The sequence below is a fragment of the Lissotriton vulgaris genome, chromosome 1_1 (assembly GCF_964263255.1).
Source record: "Lissotriton vulgaris chromosome 1_1, aLisVul1.2, whole genome shotgun sequence".
In the NCBI taxonomy this organism is placed as follows: domain Eukaryota; kingdom Metazoa; phylum Chordata; class Amphibia; order Caudata; family Salamandridae; genus Lissotriton; species Lissotriton vulgaris.
In genome coordinates, this window is record NC_141685.1 from 1,145,633,219 (window position 1) to 1,145,639,218 (window position 6,000).

The following is a 6,000-nucleotide window of genomic DNA, read 5'->3' on the forward strand; positions in this document are numbered from 1 at the left end:
GTGTAACTTTTGATTCTGAGGAAATTACTAATAGCTCTTCTGTAAAGCGGTTTAACACTTCCGGGTAATATCCGCGCTATGAAATATTACATAATAAATAAACACACAAGGCTGAATGGTCGTTGGAGTCCTTTTAAGGTGGACACAACAGATTAATACATTTAAGGTGGTCAGGATAGACAAAGGATGCTGACCGCTGCGCTGTTGTGTAGTCCCTCACCTGTGCACCCTCACCCAATATCCCTCTCAACTTTATTACTCAGGGCCCCCACCACCGCCCCCTCCTTTCTACTTGGTGATGTGCACTGTCCTTCCCTGCAGAGGTGCTTCCCGCAGGTCAGTTGCCCCTTTCCTTGGCCTCCTTACCTGCACCCCTCCTCTCCCGGGGGCCGCGCCTCCTGCCACTTCCGGGAGAGGGCGCTCCGGGGCCCGCCACCTCTTCTTCACCGAATCTCGCTGCCGCCCGAGACGGGAACCCCCGGCGGCGCCTCCTCCATCCGGGAACCGGCAACAACTTCCGGTCCCACTGCCGGGAGACAGGCGAGAAGAGCCGAGTGTCGAGAACACCGAGCGCCAGACACCAGAGAGAGAGAGGGCTGTCAGGCCAGAGCGGCGGCAGCTAGGAGCCAGACACCACCGAGAGCAGACTGTGCGCTAGAGCGTCACGTTCCAGACAACCAACGACACTAAGATGCAGGGCTAGAGCTGACCAATCGAGACAGCAATAAGTACATGTGGAGTGGTGAGCGCTCAGGACCAGTCCACAGAACTAGGGTTTTATACACCTGGAAAATTCCCAGTGTGATAGCCTATTCATTTTTAAACGTGGACGAAGCAGTGAAACCTCAATTTTTATTTATTTAATGCGGTTTTATATAGCGCAGACTTTACCCGAAGGTGTCAGAGCGCTTCACAATAGGAACAGTAGTGATACATGAGGAACAATTACAAGTCAGCATGTTACAAAAGCAAACGTTACGTTACATAAGGCACTAGTGACAATTGTGCATGTATCAAGAGCAAATAAAATACAAGAGGTAGCAAAGGATACGTTACAAGTTTGTTCATACAGGCCAGCAGACCCGATCAAGGCGGGAAAATACATATTTTTGAAGTACAAATGGCTTTAATGCAGCAGTCTCCCGTCTAGAATTGACTCTGCTTCAATACAAGTCAATGGGGAAAATACATTGCCCCGATTTTTTTCAAAGGCTTCCACTTTCCACTTCAAACGTGCGTTGGCATTCATCCCTCTGGGCTATTGAGTTCCCAGCCAGCACCACCAACTGATTACAGCAAACTGTTCACAGCAGCTTGATCAACTCTCACTTCGCAATCGCTTAAACCATATAATGGCATCTCAACAAATGAATTTCTCTGTGTCTAAGGTAGATGGTGACCCCCTCCAACCACCAAGCTAGTGCAATATCTGACTCCTGCCTAGGAGGCTGGAATCAGGTAGCCAGATCGGGTCGATAAACAGGTTTTAGGTTTATTGAAGAAGGAATGGTTCAAGTTACTTGATGAACACTCCACTGGGAGCAGCATCCTCTTTACTTAACTCAATCTCTCACTGCCAACCTAGCCTTACAGTGACAGCCCAACATTATGTGACCTCACAAGTAAGCACAGCATCGAAGACATGACAAAGCAGCAGATTATGCCATATTCCTTGTGTCTTCAACAATATTTCCAACAACCTCCTATCATCCACCATTGAAACTAAAACGGTAGGAAAGGGATTTTTCCTCCCTTGTCCACAAAAAAGAGGAGGCCACCCGACCAGTACCCCATGTCCCACCCTCTGAGTTGATACCAGCCAAAGATGGCAAATTTAAGGAATTCATGATGTCACTGAAAAATCCCAACCATTATGGGACATATGGAATGCTAAAGTTGCTAGCCTAGGTCTTCTTGTACTGCTACCAATCAGCTCTAGGTTAATAAATACCTCTATCACCAGGGGGTTTGTCCTTTGCTCTCCCAAGTGTGCTATCATCATGTATATTGTAAATAAAGCTTCAAATGATACTGATACTTTTTCCAACTAGACATATCATTGGCCTACCCTGTTTTGCTAAAACTGTTAGGCCTGATGTATGGGAATTAATTGTAAAACAAAACCTGAGAAACCCCTTTGGGGGAAACCAAATCATGGAAAAACAATTTTAAGGAGATACAAACATTCAACAATTAAAGGAAACATTTTAAAGGAAAGAACCTTAAGGAAAATCCAAAATGACTTTACATTGGATGTAGGGGTAGTGAAGGTTTTTTTTGGTTCTGTGGTGGATAATGAAAGGTTTTAGGGATGAGAGATGGGTGAGGTTCAGGTATTGAAGCGTTTTTAGGATTCAGGAATGTGTGGAGTTTAGGGTTGGTGAAGGGTTTTTAGGGTTCATGGATGAGTGGAGATTAGGGCTGGTGAGGGGTTTTTAAGGGTTCAGGGAAAGGTGGAGTTTAGGGCTGGTGAGGGGGTTTTAAGGGTCCACAGTGGATAAAGTTTAGGAGGGGTGAAGTTATGGGAAGGGTTTAGGGGTGGTGAGTAATTTTAGAGGTGAGGGCTAGTTTGGTTTAAGGCCAGAAAGTGCTTTAAGATTCGGAATGGCTGGAGTTTAGGGTGGTGATGGGTGTTAAGGGTTTAGGGATGGGTTTAATTTCAGCATGGTGATGTCAGGGACTATACGGGACTGTCTGGGACACAGTCAGGGACTTGGGCAAAGACTGGTGACTGGGTAGAAAATGAAGCGGAAAAAAAGAGTACAGCACTGCCCAGGATCACACTGGAAGTCAGAGGAGAAAAGGGATCCAAAGGTGAAGCTTGCACGAAGGAACAAGATGGCTAAGACTCAGAAAGGTCGGGCACTCATGAGGCAGTTCATCATTCACACTTATATATAAAACAACATTAACAACAAAGGGAATGTGGAGTAAAGCACTCAGGAGCGCCACACGGTAGGACTGAAGCTCTGTAAGTTCCTCACCCACAATTACTGTTACAGATACTGACTCTAAATACCCACATATAGAATATGCATGCAAAGGCAGGGTCTGTGGAGCTGAAACCTATGGTGCTGTTATGAGTGTAACTCGAAGACAATACTCACAGTGAACAAGAAACACCACCTAGGTTATCAGCTGGGCCCACAGATCCTGGCCATCAAACAAGAACACGCAAGGCAGTAACAGCAAGGGGTAGAACTAAATACAGGCACAATAAACAAGGAGGAGTGCTTAATAGGAAAGGAAGGAATTTACAGGGCACACTTAGCAGAAAAATAGTAACAAACATATAAGGTAATAGAAGCAAGACAGCAGGATAGAAAGACAGCAAAGTAGGAACTGGAACCAAGGAAATGGGAAGAAAGGCAGGGACTGGAAAAGGATATACAGAAGGGAAGTCTACAAGGGTATACTTGATAGTGCTGGATTAGGAGTCAAGAAAATAAAGTAGCACTGAGGCTGGGCTGGAGCAAGAACAAGAATTTAGCAAAAGCTCGCTAGTTCAGTAACAGGAAATTACTATAGCTCAGGAGCCAAGGTAGCACTGCTGGCAGTGCTAGTTCAAGGAAACAGGAAATACCTACAGCTCAGGAAAAGGAGTCACGAGAGCACTGCAAGCAGTACAAATCAGGAACAAGAAATAGCTGAAGCTCTGGAACAGGGACAAAGAATAACTATATCTCAGGAAATAAGGTAGCACTGCAGCCAGTGCTAATTCAGGCACAAGGAAACGCTATAGCTCAGGAATCAAGGAATATCAGAAGCTCAGGAAACAAGGGTCAGTCTCACCAGAACACAGCTACAATGACCAACCCTGGACTGAAGGGAGCTGGGGCTTAACACCTTAGCTGCTTCGTAAATATCCCTCCCCAGTGCTGCACTGTCCATTGGAACTAGTGCTGAATGGACGTCCAATGGTCGTGCGCAGCACTGGGGAGGTAGCGCTCCTGACGACCGTTGGCCGTCAGCAGCACTTAAGAGGTTAAAAGAGCTCACAGTAATAATATGTATCAGGTGTGAGCAGGCTAACAGCAGCCAGCCACAGGTGAACTGGATTCCTCCACCCATCCTTGGCCTGCAGGGGTGGAGACGGAGCAGTGAGCAGGGAATTCTAGGTAATGGAGTTTCCAGCATGAGCAGACTGGCTTCTACAAAACCTGGCATGGATTGGGAATGGATGTCAATTCCCAAATGGTGTCCAAATGCCTGGAAGTCAGGATATGCATGTACGGGGGCGGGTGTCTGGAAGCATATTAGAACACAGGAAAGTCACACTGCACCCCTCTGGTGGTGGGAGCGAGAGTGCAGAAAGTGAATTCTGACAGGGGGCTTCTAGGGGGCAAACATTTATCAGTTTTAGAGGTTATTAGGGGATCAGGGATGGATGGTGTTTAGTGGAGGCGAGAAGTCAGTGAATTAAAAGCGTCCAAAGTAATTGACCACTGTAAAAGATATGAAACCGAAGTAACACACTGAAATAAATACCTCAGACAAAAATGTTGGTGAAAGTGAGACCTGCTATATCCGGGGTCTCCAACCGGTCGATCGCGAGCTACAGGTAGCTCGTCAACACCCTACCAGTAGCTCGCATCCCGATGCCCGCTTATGTGATCTATCATTGTCATTTTGTTTATTTTTAGGCCTTTTTTTGGCCTTCTATTCATTCTAGCACAGTGCGTGACGTCAGCCCGGCGTGAGCAGTGCGTGATTCAATCAAGATGACACTCTCTGCCCTGCTGCCGCCTCAGAGGTACCACGTTGCCTGACGACGTGCATCACGGCGATAACTAAAAGAGATCCAATCGTGCCAGACAATCATCTTCTGAAGCCTGGTCTGCGGCACGAAAGAGCACGGCTTGCTCTGTCCCACGTGGCTAAAAGGTGAAAGTTAACCCTAGCAGCTACTGGCATGCGGAATAACACATTTTAGCTGCTGCCACCAGGGTCTGCGCACCCTTTTTGGTCATAATAGGCAGGCACGCGTTGCCAGAAATAAGAGGAAAGGTACCACCCCTCTAAATCACATGTGGGCCCTGCCGGGTGATTTAGTCCTCCAGAGGCTACCCTGGCAAACAATGATTGCATCCTGGTAAAAATAGGGGGAGCACTGACCTTAGCCCTCATTAAAAGAATCCTCTGCAGCCACCGTAAAATAGCACTGCAGGCAGCATGCAATCTGCACACTCTCCCGAGCCCCAGGCCCAGTCAAGAGAAAAGTTTCTGCAGCTTCTGCCTCGCGTGAAGCCGTCGGCAGAGTACCAGCATGGACTACTGCCACAGAGTAATGACTGATGCCGGCAGTTAGCAGTGTCCTTGAATGATTTCACTCGACTTGCATATGCCCCCTTCTGAGAGAGAGCCTCTGCCCCTGCCGTACGCCTGAGCCTGCAGAGCAGCACAGCAAGCACCGGGAGTAACACAAAGTTACGGTAAGCCTACAATCATCTGGGTGCACTTTGTGGGGAACCAAATAGGGATGTGAGATATTAAGTTCCGGTAATAAGTCCTAGGATAGATAGTTTGAAATACCTAGACCTGAAGTGCAGCTACTTGGGAAACCCTTTCTGATTTACCCTTGGCCTGCGAGCAATATAGAATTGTCTACTGTTGCACAGAGAGGAATATTTATCTATAAAACATTGAATATTTAGGAACAGCTTGCACACAGATAAAATAAATCATCTGTCAAATGTGGCAATGAGAATATTTGTCCAATTTGAGCCTTCACTTGAAACGTCTTGGGCAAAATAATTTTGTTTCATAACAGGATTAAAGAACGTTTCTCCACCTTTATTTCTCCTATATTTTTTCAACTAATGTTTACAGGACAATGCATTTTTAGAGGTTAGTTTATGTGTGGCTATGACCAAACTACTTTACTGTGGCACTAAATAAATATACTTTCCTCTTTAAAGGGCGAGCAAATAAAGGAAGTTATTTGACATGCAGGTTAGGTCTTGTTTGTACGATTTTTCGAGGCCTGCTCCGTTCTAAGGT

The 6,000-nt window shown here is 46.4% G+C and overlaps 1 protein-coding gene across 7 annotated transcripts in view; it reads right to left on the reverse strand.

The window, feature by feature from the left end:
- The window catches only part of IKZF4 (IKAROS family zinc finger 4), a 376,192-nt gene extending 375,679 nt beyond the window's left edge, over positions 1–513 (reverse strand). For 3 of the 7 annotated variants that reach the window (XM_086963910.1, XM_086963904.1, XM_086963907.1), the window contains exon 1: positions 367–500. The gene's annotated coding sequence lies outside the window, so the exon portion shown is untranslated. Of the gene's footprint in view, positions 1–366 lie in introns of all 7 variants that reach the window. The other 4 variants (XM_086963908.1, XM_086963903.1, XM_086963909.1 and 1 more) reach the window with 2 other exon arrangements.
- Positions 514–6,000: the final 5,487 nt, after the last annotated feature.